At 40.7% G+C, this 15,278-nt stretch overlaps 1 protein-coding gene across 6 annotated transcripts in view; it reads left to right on the top strand.

The window, feature by feature from the left end:
• The window catches only part of LOC119153686 (spermatid perinuclear RNA binding protein), an 86,852-nt gene that overhangs the window by 62,897 nt on the left and 8,677 nt on the right, over nucleotides 1–15,278 (top strand). Inside the window, exons 19-20 of one of the 6 annotated variants that reach the window (XR_005106195.1) lie at nucleotides 8–78; nucleotides 1,140–9,971. The exons of 1 other annotated variant lie outside the window; for it this stretch is intronic. The gene's annotated coding sequence lies outside the window, so the exon portion shown is untranslated. Of the gene's footprint in view, nucleotides 1–7; nucleotides 9,972–15,278 lie in introns of those variants that run through there. 4 more of the 6 variants (XM_037400429.1, XM_037400428.1, XM_037400426.1 and 1 more) reach the window with 4 other exon arrangements.

Raw genomic sequence — 15,278 nt, 5'->3', positions numbered from 1 at the left:
TGTGTAGCATAAAAAGCTGTATTGATACTGCTGTGTGTCAGGCACTGCATTCCTTGCATACCTGTGGAAAACATTTGGGTAGGTACCAAAGCCACGGCCATGGCCTGCACTGAAAGCCATCCCATGGTTGTAGGTACGTGGGATAAAAATGAGAAGTGAAATGTGTGATACTATCTAACTAATAAGGAGAAAAATTATTTCCCCAAACTATTAAAGCTAAACTGAATGAAGAATGAAAGACTTTGATGATATTACAGTTAAAATCTGCAGAGATCAAATTACATTAGGCCAAATTAATTCATGAAGCAGCCAGGTTTGCTTTCCTCTTGTGGGTGCAGTGGGAGGGGAGGAAGGCAGGCAGGCAGTGATTTAACTCTGCATGAATAATTTGCTTAGCTGTGGTTTTCTAAAGCTAGAGATTAGGATACAGCCATCCATAAATAATTACTTTCATTTCTGTAGTAAATGTTTTAACAATATTTTACTTGGATTAAAATGGTTTTGGATTATGACCTATATAGTGCACATGATATGTGTAGTTTTAAAATACTAGGTTTTTTTAATTTGCCTTTATATAACCTTGCATTATGCAAAGTTGCATAGAACAGTACTGCACAACTGCAGTACTTGCAGTACTTGAAGTTGCTGGAAACAACTCTTTTTATATAAAAACAGTTTAAAAAAAAAAAAGCAAAAGGGAGGGAGTTGATGGTGGTGTTATTAGCATTTTAGGGTCTCAATTCAGAGATGAAAGCATAAAAATCCCCGACTGGTCACAGTTTGTGCCGATGTAAAACAGGAAAACACTTGGTACAGAATATGCAGTAGTGTATCAGGCCAAAAGCTTGTTGTTTTGCATCAAAATGTAACAGCAAAAGTAAACTGTATTCCATTTCAATATTGAAACATCAGATCACTAAATAACTGCATGTGTAGGCTATCCATAACTCGGGACCTGTCTGGATAGAATTCATAGGCTGATGTAGAAAAATAGCTGTTAAATATCGTTAGCTTTGCTACTGTGGGCAGAAACCTGACCCTGCAAGTGGCCTATATATTTGCACCTGGGGAAATGAACTTGAGGAACTGTACGGGTGACTTGCCCGGGAAAGCACATAACCATTTGATTACATTTGCAGGTGCAATTGATGAGCCATCAGAATGTCCTTCCCATTCGGTGGTGCAGATTTTCATCTGCTGTTATCTTCAAGGTGCAAACCTGGGGCTTGGTTTGAAGCTCACTTAAAATTCAATTCATTCTTTCAGCCTGTCAGGCTAAGCAGTCCTGACAGTGGAGCAGCAGGCTGCTCACTTTCCTTCGGAAGACAGTATTTTATATGCGTCAAGGCAATGTTAAGGTGCATTATAATGAACTTCTCTTGAGTATTCCTTTCCTAGGCTTAACTGATGTCAGTCTGACAAGCACTGTCCAGTTCAAGGACCGATTAATAAAATGTCTTGCTGACTCTTATCTGATCTGTTTCTTTGTGGCCTGTACTTGGCAGCTTAATCCATTTGTATTGGTTTCCATCAGAACTGCTTTAACTGTCAATTTCCATATTTTTCTGTCATTACCCTTTAGCTCTTACAATCCTAAGTATTCCACTCTTCTGCTTTTTTTAAATTCTCACTTTGTTGGATCTTCTGTTTTTCACTGAAAGGATACTAAATTTCTCTAATGCATTTTTGTCCGTAATGCAAGTACTTCTGTCCGAAATTTGTCCCCTTGCCTTTGCTGCACTCCTCCGTAGGAGACAACATTTCCTGATATGGGGAATACACAGTGTACTTAAGACTCCTAAATCCTGAGCTTTGCAGCCACTTGGAATCAGTGATAAGATCCTAAGGTCAAAGACTGCCTAGGAACCTGTCTCCTTGACAGTGGAACTTGGAGCAAAACATTCCTGTGTATTGAAGGGTCAGGGATGTAGACTCTTGAAGTGCCTAATATATTGGCATTTGAGAGAGCAGTTGAATTCTCACAGTAGGTTTTAACCTAACTGAAATACCAGGCTATCATCTGATGAGTAATTTGGGTAACATCTGCTTGATCAATGTTGCAGCCATCACTGTTTTGCTAAGGCAGAACTAGAAACTCCTTTCTTTTGCATAATACTTGCAGGCTTTCTTTTTTAAAAGCTGCCTCAGAGCATGGTCTAAAGTGCCTTCTCTGTCCGATTAGAGTTCTGGTTTATGGCTACTGAGCTTTCTATTTCTGGATATACCCAACAGCCAAACATGTAAACACAGTTCCGTATGCTTTGTGCAGCTGCTAGTACCCTCGTCTACAATGTTAATTTTGAATTTTAGTTCATCAAAAAGAATTCTGAAAAAGTTCCTTTCAATTAGTACATACATAAATAGCCCACTATGGGAAATCTCTGCCTGTACACTACCCACCTTAGTTTTAGCTAACCAGATGATAAGAGTGTATTTTGGGAGATGGTGTCTGGCACTGAGAAGATTAAAAGAAGCCAGAGACTTTATACAATAAAGAATTGACCTGTTTAACATGCTGTCTGTATTGGAGGTGAACAGCATTACCATTGACTTTGGAAGAACAACTGAGCTTCGGTGGCCTACTCAGTTAACACTGAACCAAGTGAGGCTATTTACAGAATGGGGAGATTAAAATCCAGACTGTTCCACTTTTACAACAGCAGTTGTTTGCCGTTAGCTGCGCCTGCATACAAACCCATTATCAGGCAGGTATGTGCTTCCCCTTTCTACTAGTGTGGGTTTCATGGGACCATATGAGGAAGAAACATGTGTATAACAGCCTGGTGCATTGCTGACGGGTGTCTGAAGTGCCCTGTTCTCTCTGGCCCATCTCCCCTTCAAAGAATTTAATCCCAGTTGACTTCTTACACAGCTGTAGCACTGGTGTAAGAGCAGCACTGGTATGACCTTGCTGTGAGGTCATGCAGTATTTTTTTGTTTTGAAATAGGTGAAAGCTAGACAGAAGTATTGTTTAGAAATTTGTCAGCAAGTGACTTCGGGAGACACGTGGTGTTATTATACTTATGATACATTTCAGCAGGTAGCTCCACTCCAGAACTGCATAGCTCTGCAAGGAGCTGGCACCTCCACTTCACCAGCTGCAGTGGTCAAAGAACTTAAGTTTTAAACAGCAGTCTTTACAGATGGAAACTCTTAATTACGGTGCACTGCTAACCATGCCTCATGATGGGCGAGTGGCAGCAGGAATGCTTGTCATTTTCCAAGATGTGCAACTGTGAATTTTGAAGATGTAAGGTATTTAATAAAAGTAGAAATTCAATCCTACTTTGCCAGCCATATGAGATTTTTCCAGGCATGTTCTATCTAGAGAAGCTTTTAGGCAACCAGATTGGTTTAGAGGGCTTGGCTAGCTGAAGATGTGGTACATGATGCTTCCTGCCATCATGTCCTCTCTCTGCCAGTGCTTGCTGTCTCCCTCAAGCACACATTCAGGAGCTGGAACATGGTGACCTTATTCCTGGGCATTGTGCCAGTGGGATGGAGGGAGGCCAGCCTATACTCATGAAGGGAATGTGGAACACGCGGCCTGTGTTGCCCAAGCAATTTCTGTTGAACACAGTGCACAATCCAGCCCTCACAAAGACAATTTAGTGCCTGGGTAGGTGGTTCCTAATCTATCCAATTTGCTGTCATGTAGCCAATGTGAGCTAATTAGATGATGCAGCAATTGTCATGGCTCCCACTTAACGTGCAGTAAACCCTGCTGCTGTGGTTTTCACTGCAGTTAAATACCTTTGCTTCTGTGAATTCTGTCCTACTTCCCTGCCTTTTCTGATCACCTTCTAGCATCCCAGTAAATAACTGATTCTCTCTAATTATGGAATTGTTTCATAAAAGTGTCTAGATTCTTAAAAACTTTTAATCAGCCTATGAAGAACTTCAGAGAAGCAGGCTTTCCTACAAATATTCAACTTACTCATGTGCCAAGGGACTATTTCTAGTCATTTACAAAGATCTGTGAAAACTACTCTGGTATCTGCGATCTCTGGAGACTAGGATCCCTTCATTTGAGAACACTTGGAAGGAAAAAAAAGATTTGAAGTGTGTCTTAATAAAAGTCAGTGGCTAGAGGGCACAGAAGGAACTTAATTGGGGGAAAATGCACAAATTAAAACTATTTCAGGCTTTTTGCTTTCATTGAACTATCGAGAAGAATTTCCCTGACCGCAAGTTCCTATTGTTATTAGGAAGCAGAAAATGAAGGAAGAGTGGCATGAAGATTTCTCAAGTGGTCTAGGAAAAAAAAATCTCATATTTGTCGGCTATTCAGCTGTAGGACATCAGTCTCCTGGCGCTTCTTCCAGAACTCCAAGATAGCAATAAACATGAGTAGCTTTAACCTACCATGCCATATCCAGTCCTGGGAATGTCCTTGGAGAGTGAGCCTGGCAATCCCTGTCTTTTCAGTCCATTCTTTTCAATCCCCTGAAAGAAAGTGTCACCTTGCTTCCTTTGTAATTCTGCATCTGTACTTCTGAGAGCCCGTAGATTATCAGAGTCTAGAGGTGGGTTTCCTGAACATGTCCCCAGAACTGAGTAAGTGAAAAGCAAGTAGACAATACAGTTATTTCAGTCTTTACTCAGACCAAATTGCCAGTTTGCCTCTTTTGCTTGGTAGGTTAAGATACGATCATTCGGTATAAGAACTTTTTGCCTTCAGCTAAATTCTTGGTAACAGTTGCCTGTTACTTAATAAAGGGAAAAATATGTCCCAGCTTCAGCTGAGTTCCAAGTCACGGTAAACGGCTTACAAAAACAGCTACTATTTCCGGTGGCTCTGGGAAACCACACAAGAACTCCGCTGCAGTGGATTCTTTTGGACACATGATGAGATATGTAAATATGAAGTTCAGAGTGTTGCTCTCAGTTGTGAGGCTGACTAAGACCTCTCCTCTCTGGCATGAAAAGAATGAAAATGAGTTCTCTGCTGGACTCATTGAGGAGTTCTGTTAAGAATGGTTGCACTGTCTTAACAGTAACTCAGCTTGAATGTTCAGGACACAGACCCTCTCAGGCTTCCTGCTGAATAAACCAATTGAAAAATGAGATGCTTTATTGACTTGTTTAAGCAAAGTGAAGGGATATTGTAGTTGCAGCTGCTATCTATAGTACATGAGACAGCTTGTCTAACAGCTCATTTGGTTTCATTCTTCTGTTTTAGCATATCTAGTTTGCTGTGAAACTGATCCTTACTGTAAAGTGGAAATTCTATTATAGTCATTTTAGAACAATCTGCCAGAGAAACTTGGCACTGAGGTCCTATGCCTGTGGATTGTGGCAGCAGTTTTCACCTGTACTTTCTTTTGAACGTTAACCACTTAAGCTAGTAATTAATTGTTTGGCATTAAGACAGTTGTCATCACAAAGCTGTTTTATTACTTAACCCCAGAAGTTCTGTCTCTTCAGCTTTATTTGTGTCATCTTATTCATACTTATTTATGTCTAGGTTTTCTAGTGCTCCTGAAACATTTTCCTTTTTCCCCATTCTGCTCATGGAAATGGGACTGATTCAGTTGTTCATTTGTAACTGATGTCCAAGATAATACAAAAGCATGAGTAGGACGCATATGCCTGTTCCTCTAGTCTGGGGTCTTCCAGGAGAAAGGGTGCTTTTTCTGCTAGGACTGTCGAACACTGTGTAGGCAATGCAATGCCTTACTAAAAGTAGCTGTGTGAGTGATGTTAAGAGAAAACCTCATCATGCTGTAAGATTTAAATTCAGTAAAGTGTTGTATTTTGGTCTTTTTCTCCAATTCGTGTGGCCATGTGAAGCATTCAGACCACATGTTTACCTTCATGTTTAAGAGGAGATGAATGTCCAGAAGTGGTATGTGGAGATGTGCAGTTCTAAAGCAAATTTCTTATTTTGGATGTTATTTTATCTTGTATTTGGTGCCTTAACTCTGTACAATCTAAGGTCATATATACTGTACCACAGGTAGTTTAATAGTTAAGTGTACTTTAAAAGAACCCAACAAGCCTAGTCTACTTGCAAAGACTGAGGCCTTCTCAGTGGGAGAGTTCTCTTCCATGTTTAATTAATAATCCATTGATAAATAAGAGTTGCAAGAATTTAAAGAGCACATAAAAATTTTAAACACAGATTGAGACTGAATTTCCATCTTCAAAGGTTTGTGGCAATAAGGTAATTAAAGGTACAGTCTCTTCTATGCTGTGTAAATAAACAACATCAAAATGTTTTATAGCTAGCCAGAAGTGCATGTTTGTGAAAACCTCTGGACTGTTATCTCTAGTAGAACAAATTACACTAATTCTAAAAGGCATTAATTGAATGTAATTGGCTAGCCATTCACTGGTACAGGGGAGCTGGAATGAGTGAGACTTGCAATTAATTTTTAATTCTGAAATAGCATGTGGACTTAAGTCTCATTCCTGCCTCTTACCTGCATCTAGAAGCTCCGGGTGCCTTATGCTGCTTTGCAGTTCACGAGGTGTAATGCAGCTTCTACTTGAGCACATGCTTGCTGAATGCATCTGGTCCTGGTAGAATGGACTGAGGCGAGAGAGAGAGAGAAAAGAAAACAATGAAGCTAGAATGCCCTTCTCTTGTCTTAAAGGTTGAGCATCATACATGGGAAGTTGGAGGGAAAGTTCCACTGCCTTTTCCAAGTCCATTAATAGAATCTGTGGTAAAATCAGGCAGTTTATATCTACTATGGCAAACCAGGAGCCTTCATATACTAAGAGCAGGGGACATGATACTGTTTTTTCAGTAATTCATAAGAAATTGATGGTTTAAGCTATCTATATAGCAGGCTAAAAGCTGCTAGTAATTTTTTTTTTTTCTGTTCAGTAAATAAGTCCAGGGTGGAAGGTTTTCCAGAGGAGGAAGAACATGAGAAATCCAATGAACAAATTCTGTTCCCGATGCAGCCCTATCCAAAATAGGGAGATTGCTCCAACAGTGTATATAGCACTCAACTGAATTTTGGGAAGGAAAGGAATAATAGTAATTTCCCCTAAAGTACTACTAGTAACTTATTTCTGCAATGCCCACAGTATTCTAGACAACTTGCTTTTACACAGAACAGCATAGCAACAAGGGGAAGCAGATACTGCTTCCACAACTACATGCAGTAATGTACATATTTCAAGTCACCAATATTGGTGTAACTAGTTATGACAAAGTAGGTTCACCTTACCAGAAAAGCATGTTTTCAGATTCTATCCATTTCCCTTTTTTTTTTTTTTTTTTTTTTAAGCTAGAGGGGAGTTAATTATAGTACTCATCTGTTTCAAAGGGAGTAGAGCAGAAGGTAAGTTTAAACTTCATACTTCCAAGCTGCTATAAGTTGATTAACAGTGTTCCATGAAAACAACCTGATGTACTACTTTATTTTCTTTGTGCTCATTTCTATGTTCTTAGAAAAGCACAAGCTTGTGTAAGCGTAATCAACACAAAGTTACTCAGGGTACTGTGTCATCTCAGCAGCGGACACTAACTGCATCTTAAGTCAATAGGCACATATAAATAAAGCTTAATTAAGAGAAACAGAACATGGCAGGTTTTGCTTCACTACTGGCACTGTTGCAGTTTAATGATCTATGCATACGGACATGTGCGTATTGCTGCACTCTCAACAGAACCTGTAGTCCTGTAAGCATCCTGTAAACTAACAAAGTAAAACGTAGTCAGGAGAGAGAGAAGTCTTCTTTCATTATTTTCACAAAGAAGTTTATAAACAGATGGAAAACAAGAATAATGGTGGTCTGAAGACCAGCATTTACAGCAGTACAGCTTTTGGAAATTTAGTGATTATATGAATTTAATTATGAAAACTCTAATTTGCTGTACAAACTAGTATCACTGCTTCCCTGCTCAACAGGATAAAGACAAGTGTAGTTTTCTAATAACATCTATTGCATGGAAATACACATATACTGGAAGAAAACGGAGGCTGTACTGCAGAGAGCATATTCAACTACAGAGCCGTTCTCTGGGCAATGCTGCATAACATAAGAGTGGGTAAATATGCCTTCAGGGACAACACAACACAGAACAGATGTTAAAAAAAAAAAACAAACCACACACAGAAAAAAGCCTTGAAGCTTTGTCCAGTCATATATTTACTCCTCCCTGAAAAAGGAATAGCTACATTCATATACATTTACTGAGTTATATGCATCAGACATCACAAAGGTCCTTAAGGACAAATGTTTTAAAGCCAGTCTCCTTTTGGACAGAAAAGGGAGGAAGTTGACTCTGTCTTCCAGTTCCAAAGTACAGTGTCTTATTTCTGATCCTAACCCTAAGTCAATATTTATTGATCAAACTGACTAAGCTTTTTAGGTCAACAAGCTCTCTACGAAGCAATTCTGTTCTCTCAAGCCTCTGCAGGGGCCAGCAACTGGTGCTTAACTACTACTTCCACTCCAGAATGTCACCGTTCTCCGGCTGTCCCAGAGCCATTCTGGGACACTTGCACTTGTAAGAGAGCAACACGGCTGGGTGTGGGGTGTGGGGTGTGCTGTCCAAAGTACTAAAATACTACAGCAGAGCAAGTCCCAGTGGGCTGTATGCTTTTTCAAGTCCTGTCCAGTTCTCAGTGACAAAGTTGAGCATGAAACCTGTACTGCCAAACGTACCAGCCCCTTAATGAGAAGGACATCTATGTGAAGCAGTCTCAGAAGTGGCAGTTTTGAGGAAAGGCTGGTGTTTTCCAAGTCCAACTCATAAGCTTTTTTTTTTTTAAGTGGTTCAGTTTCCACCCACCAAAAATCACCACAGTCAATCAATTAAAACAATTGCTGCTAATTTGGGCTAAAACATCCCCTTTGTATAACCCAAACTACCACCACCCATCCATCTCAAGAATTCTTTCTTAAGCAAAGAATCCTCAGGAGGCAGAGCCCTACTAAGAGTCTGCACACTAGAAGACAGAGAGGAAATCTGTCAGTGCAGTATAATGTGACTTTTCTGATGACAATTACTTCTACAAGACAAGGAAAAGACAGAGGCAGTGCTTTGGGGCAGTGTTTCATGCTCAGCAAGTTTGTAGAGGGAAGGAATGCAATTCTATAAATCACTTGTACTGTATTTGTTTCTAGACTTGACTGAATTTCACTTTCCCTTTGTGGGTCAGCATAGTAAACATTAAAAGAAAAGGTCTATTTTTCTAAATCTCTTTCACCAATAGAGGTCTGACCTGCAGCCAACAGATGGATTTATTTATCCACAGAGGACAGAGTGTTTATTTTTACACTAAGATTGGATATGGCAATGAGAAGTATGACCTTTGAACTATCTAAACCTTAAATACTATGAACAAATTTTACAAATGAGTAATATGGTCGACAATTCCATCTTTCTTCCCAGTAAATCCCTCTCTCAAAAGAAGGTACCCAGAATTAAACTTCCAAATGAAGTACAAGAGATCCTTGTGGTCTAATTACAGACTACTTTCAAAATATTTACCATTTCTCCCAATTTGTAATCTGTACAGAACAAAGATGATTAAACTATTCCTGACTATACCGTAAATAAAGCAACTTCAAACAAAGCAATTTGGCAACAACCTTAGTATTTATAGCATTAAAAATTAATCTGAACGTTCAAATTGTCTTAATTTGGTAGCAGTTGAGTGGGAAGAAAAATAACTGCACACTGAATTTTAAATTGACCTGTTATCTACTCACTAGCCAAAAAAGCCTGCAAATGTAAAGTAAATGGAATGCTCTTTGTACATTAAGCTCCTTCCTCACGTGATGCTGTACCCTGTACACTTGGCTTCATTTGGCTTCTGTGTTGTGGTTTGTACGCCAGCCACTGTTATTAACTGTACACAGCACTTAGATCTGCACTGTAATCTTGGTTCATTTGCCACTGATTGTAACCCAATGCTACAGACTTCTCTGTATATAAAACCGTTAACCATGTCCCATTTGCTTCCAATAGCATACAATAAAGGCTTATCTCTGTAAACAGGAATTATGGCCTTATGATTGGTTTGGGGTTTTTTGTTTACAGTGAGGAAACTGGCTTTAAGGTGTTTTGAAGCCTGGGAAGCCAAACCAGAGAAGTCCATTCTGCTTTAGTCAGGTACATGGGCACAGCAGAAAGGGGAGACAGGCTTCCTAAGGCTGCAGTTTTATCAGAAATTATTACTAGCAAAGTTGTGACTTTGAGATGCAAACATAATGCACATTTATGCTGTAACAAGCAGAATTCAGTCCTTCACAAAGGTGGCACTGAACAGAGTATACAAGAATGAAATTGTGCACAAATCCTTCTGGGTGTTAGCCAATGGAAGCAGCAACAGGAAAACCCAGAGAAGGCTGTGATGAGACTAGCCAGGAAGGCAAGTTTTACTTCAGAATAAAAAGTGGGCATTTCCTAGTGATTAGCTGATTAGAAAAACTGGATGTCTATTTTCTTAAATTACATATGTAAAGAACGAGTAAGATTCTCTCTGACATTTTTCCTTCTCCTGCCCCTCTCATTTCACTGTATTTCCTAAACATTAAATTCCTGTGGACCCAGTTTGTCCTCTGCGGTCTGAAGCAACTCCAAGCAATTTCCTTGTCCAGACAGACAATACCATGAGAATTGTGTGGCTGCTGTTGTTTGCTTGAGGCTGCAACTCATGGGAAGATTTACTGGAATATATATACAAGTATTTCCAGTTGCCTAGAGTAACATAACACAGTTTTACTCTAGAAGGAAAGATAGAGAAATCATTTTATCATATGCTTTTACCTTTCCTTAGAAGTGTTTTTTCTGGTCTTTAATTCAGCATTTCAAGTCTAAGTGCAGAGGTCATTAATCAAATTCAGAAGAGATCAGCCCTGAGGAAGGATTAAAAACTGTTGTGAGCTGACTGAAGTTCAGATTGCTCTTAATAAAATCAGATGTATGGAACCCCACAGCTTAGCATATATGATAACTAGAATAAGACTTGGTATGAAACCTTTGCATTCAACAAGAGTGTGCAGCCAGCTGAGTCTGCTGTTGTGTGGCAAACAAGTCAGTTATGCACATAAGAGCTATTGAACGACCACTGTACCAAAACCAACTAAACCATGCATCACTTAAAATTCAGAGCTCTGTCAAATATTCAGCAAGTAAGATCCATAAAGAACTGAAGACAGTTAAGAAAAACATCATTAACACTTGGCTGAAACTGAAGTCAGTTTTACCCTACATATCAGCATAATACCATACCTATGTACATGATTAATGTTACCTAGCTTATTAAGAGGTCATTCAGAAAGCTACCTCAGGATTATCATCTTGGAGGTGCTGAGAAGGCTGACAGCTCTTCGGCAGTAGCCTGGCAATTGCTGGTCAGTGACAGCTAATGAAAAGAGCTGGGCCTACTCCAGGAGCTGGCTGACATTCTGTGGCCTCACAGGAATGAAACAAGGGGTAGATAAGGGAGTGGTGCATGGGAGCAGTAATACAACACTCAGTCTAGATGGATAAAGGAGGCTGTCATGGCCTTCTTTCTTCACTGTGAAACTGCCCGAAATCTCCTACTTAGTTTTATTCCTGTCCTGCTGTAACTAACCTCAACCTGTCCAGGCGGTTACACAATCTTGCTTGGCAGAACAGGGAAGCTGCGGTTTCTGGCCCCTTGTACTCGTTACTGTTCCCACCTCTCCCTGCAGCCCCCTCCAAACCAACAAACAATACTCAAGTCTTCTACTTTTTCTCAGCATCCTGCAGTGTCTCTCACTATCAACCTGCAGATGAATGCATACAGTGAAATCTGCAACAGAAAGCTCCTTCATCATTTTCAGTACCTCTCCAATGTTGCTTGACCACTCTGGCCCCATCCTTGCTGGCACAGCACTGAAGGGATCCATGCAGAAAGAACCATCTGCTTAAGCAGGACGCCCAGTTTACCTTGCTGCAGTCATCATCACCTTGAAAAAGTGTATTTGATTACAGAGGAAGCAGGAAAAAAATGATTTCTTGACCTATGTCCATGCAACTAACAAGCCAGCCTGTCACTTCCGTATGCAATGAACTGCTGCATCTATAAATCTGCCCCCAAAAAATCAAGAGAATTAGCTCTAGTCTCACTTTACAATAAGCACACAATACCAAACAATGGAAATACCATGTCCTACTTTTCTCAATTTCAGCAGCCTGATTTATCTGGATGTCAGTTCCCTTTTCTCATGAATAAACAACAGATCCCAAATGCAAGGTTTTGTAACAAGCATTTGGGACACTGAGCTGACAAAAGCACCTATTTACTCAAAAGCACACTTACAGCCTGTGTACAGCAAACACTAAACCATCCCTCATGGTGGTCTACATTGATGCTGGTCTGTTTTAAAAGACTTGCAAAATTTTAAGGAAAAGTAGTTAATGCAGAGTGAAAGTAGGTGTCTACTTTCAAAAGAGAAGTGGGATACTCCACAGTATCTCAAACAAGGACATCTGTGTTCCCCAGGCTCACAAACACTTGTTTTGTTTAGCAGCCTTGTGGATGTTGATGATTACAGGTTTCCCTGGCAAAAAAAATCAGAAGACACTCATTTCAGCATTTAGGTTTCTGAAAACACAGGCATCATAGTCTGAGCAACACCCTACTCACCACAGGACCGCTAACCTGGGTGAGAACTGTTAGTTGTCACTCAGAGCAAAGACTTAAGCATGGGATCTATTTCTATTGTTCCACAAAAAGCATTTAAGAAGTCAGATCATGAAACTGTCCACTGGTTGCCAGCAGTAGCAACATAAATTTCATCATCAGACCCAAGTCCCACAGAACTACTGCACTCCCCTTCAGTCCCTCCATCAAGCACCTGATCTCCCCAGCGCCAGAGGAATCTGTCTCAGCTGCAGAACTCCCTACCGGCACTTTACATTTAACTTGACTGTTACCTATCCTTACAGGGCAACACTTCAATAAAAAAGAAGGGTAATTTCTTCACCAGAACCATCCCCTCTGCTAAACTAACACAAGTTCTTCATGAACAGCACCCCTCTTTCTGCAAGAACAGTTGTGTCCCCTCACTTAATTGCTCGCAGCATAATGCTGACTGGTTGTTTGCTGCAGGATTGAGTTCCAGCAAGTCAGCTAGAAAGTGTTCTTCTCTTTCCCATTTGCTAAGCTGTAAATTATCCTTCCTTTTTGTGACCCCGATCCTTGGTACATTCAACTGAAAGGAACTGGAGCTGCTAACACTTTCAGGGCCTTGAATTCATCTTCACTTTGGGGCTATACCTTCCAGCACATTTATTTGTCTGTGTGTACTCTTGTTACAGTAATACAAAAAGGACCTTTCTTGCTCCAGGCACGAACACCGGGCAAAAACTTTGGATCTCAGAAAAGGGTCACATAACCTAGCACAAATAACACTTCCCTCTTACCCTCTGCATAGGTGCTGACGCTTGCCAAAGGTGGGATTTCCTGCCTGCAGTGAAGGCAGACTCAGCCCTCTGCTGGTTATGATTTATTCAAAGGGTTGTGTTTTGGTTTTGTTTTTTTTTTTAAATCTGGCTAACTTCTGATTACAGTAGAAGAGGGAAGGATGAAACAGGGCAAGATGACAAACTACAGCTCAGTAAATCAAATTACGTTGCCCTGCAAAAGCAGTTCCACCCAAACTCCTATATCACTGACACTGCAGGTCTTGAGGTAGCAACAGGAGTTTTGCACCCATCACAAAGCTAGCATGTGGACAAGGATTTGCCAGCTCAGTTATCCTGGTTTCAGTGAACAATGTGGTTTGGTGCTACATGTTGAAGACACATACACCTTCTGTCTGCAGTCCGGTGACTGCAAAGTTCTGCTGGTGCCTCAGTTTAGGCTGTGAATAAACAAACCTGAAAGATGGAAGGTGAGACCAAATCCCAGGGACTCAGGAAGGGTGAGGAAAGCTTTCTCCATCTTCTATTAATACAGTTATTCCAAAAATCTTCCTTATGCTGGTTCAGCTTCAAGGCTTACACCCCCAGAAAATTAAGCCATATTGCAAGAAACTGCTCCAAACTGACTTTGAGGGCTCTGTTTCTGTGTGGTCTGAAAAGAAAGGTGCTCTTGCAGAGAAAGCCAAGAGCCAGTTTCCAAGCCTCAACCTCAGCTGGCAGACCTCCTTCCAGTCAGTTTCATTTCATCTTGGCCATAGGAGGGCAGAGCCCTGTCTGCACCCTGCCTGCCTGAAGGGTGGGATTGTTCCTACCCAACAGCTTTATACTGGGAGATAGAAGGCATAAGCCACAGTTAGAAAAAAGGATCTGTCCTTCACAGCTATGGCTGACCTACACAGGAAGAGCAGTATCCTAGATTCTTTGTCATTATTGCAATCCTTTGTTCTGCAAATTCTGTTCTGGAAATTGTGGAGGGTAAAAAACACAGAGACACAGAGCTCCTTCTTAAAGGAGGCATCTGTTTACACCATTTGACAAAAGCCCAGCAGAACTAGTCTGCCAAGACCAGGCTGCATGTCTGAGCAGCTATCTCAAGTTGGTTTATGCTCTATTTAATCTCCCACCTTGCTTGCTATGTACAAAGGGCACATGGACTCATCAGGGTTGTCTAGGATAAATGAACTGGTTTATTTTAATACTGGAACAAATTACACAGCTGAAGCAAAAGGCAACACCCTCCCTTGCAAAAATAACAAAATTTACAAAACCTAAAGACACCACTAAGGCCAGACTAGCACATACCCAGATCAGAAAAATGCAGCAGTGTTCAGGTGGAAGATGAAGAATAAACTGATTCAAGTACATTAAATTATTCTCACTGAGAACAAATGAATGAAGACTTGGGACAGAATTCAGAACTTCCGAGTTACACTACTTGTCACTGGCCTCCTCACTCTGTCCTAACCTCGGAATGAGCAGCACGTGTAACTTCTAATGACATTAAGAGATCAGAGCAGGCTGTTGAGCTGCTAGTGGATTCTAAAATCAGTCTATTATTGTAATGCTGAGCACCCAGGAGCTCCACAGTTTGCTGTTCGTTTCTGTGCTAGCAGCAGACATCTCATCCATAATTCATACAAGTCTGGCACAGGCTTCCATAGCCCCTCTGGCATGCTGGGTTTTTCACCATTACCATGCAAAAAACACTTTGGGGAGATGCACAGTCGTCATCTTGTAGAAACACTATCCTTTCCCCTCCATGCTAGATGAGATCTTGTTCCACAAGTAATTCTAAGTGGGATTATGTGGCAGTCCTGCCATGCACCAGGTAGGTGGAGAGCTCAGATATACACTACTCGGTAAGCAACAAGCCTCCATCCTCCACCTCTTTCCCATCCATTCACTCTGGTG

Source organism: Falco rusticolus, chromosome 9, assembly GCF_015220075.1.
Source record: "Falco rusticolus isolate bFalRus1 chromosome 9, bFalRus1.pri, whole genome shotgun sequence".
NCBI classification, from domain to species: Eukaryota; Metazoa; Chordata; class Aves; order Falconiformes; family Falconidae; genus Falco; species Falco rusticolus.
Note: the sequence above shows the minus strand (reverse complement) of the source record. Positions and strands in the feature narration are given on the sequence as shown.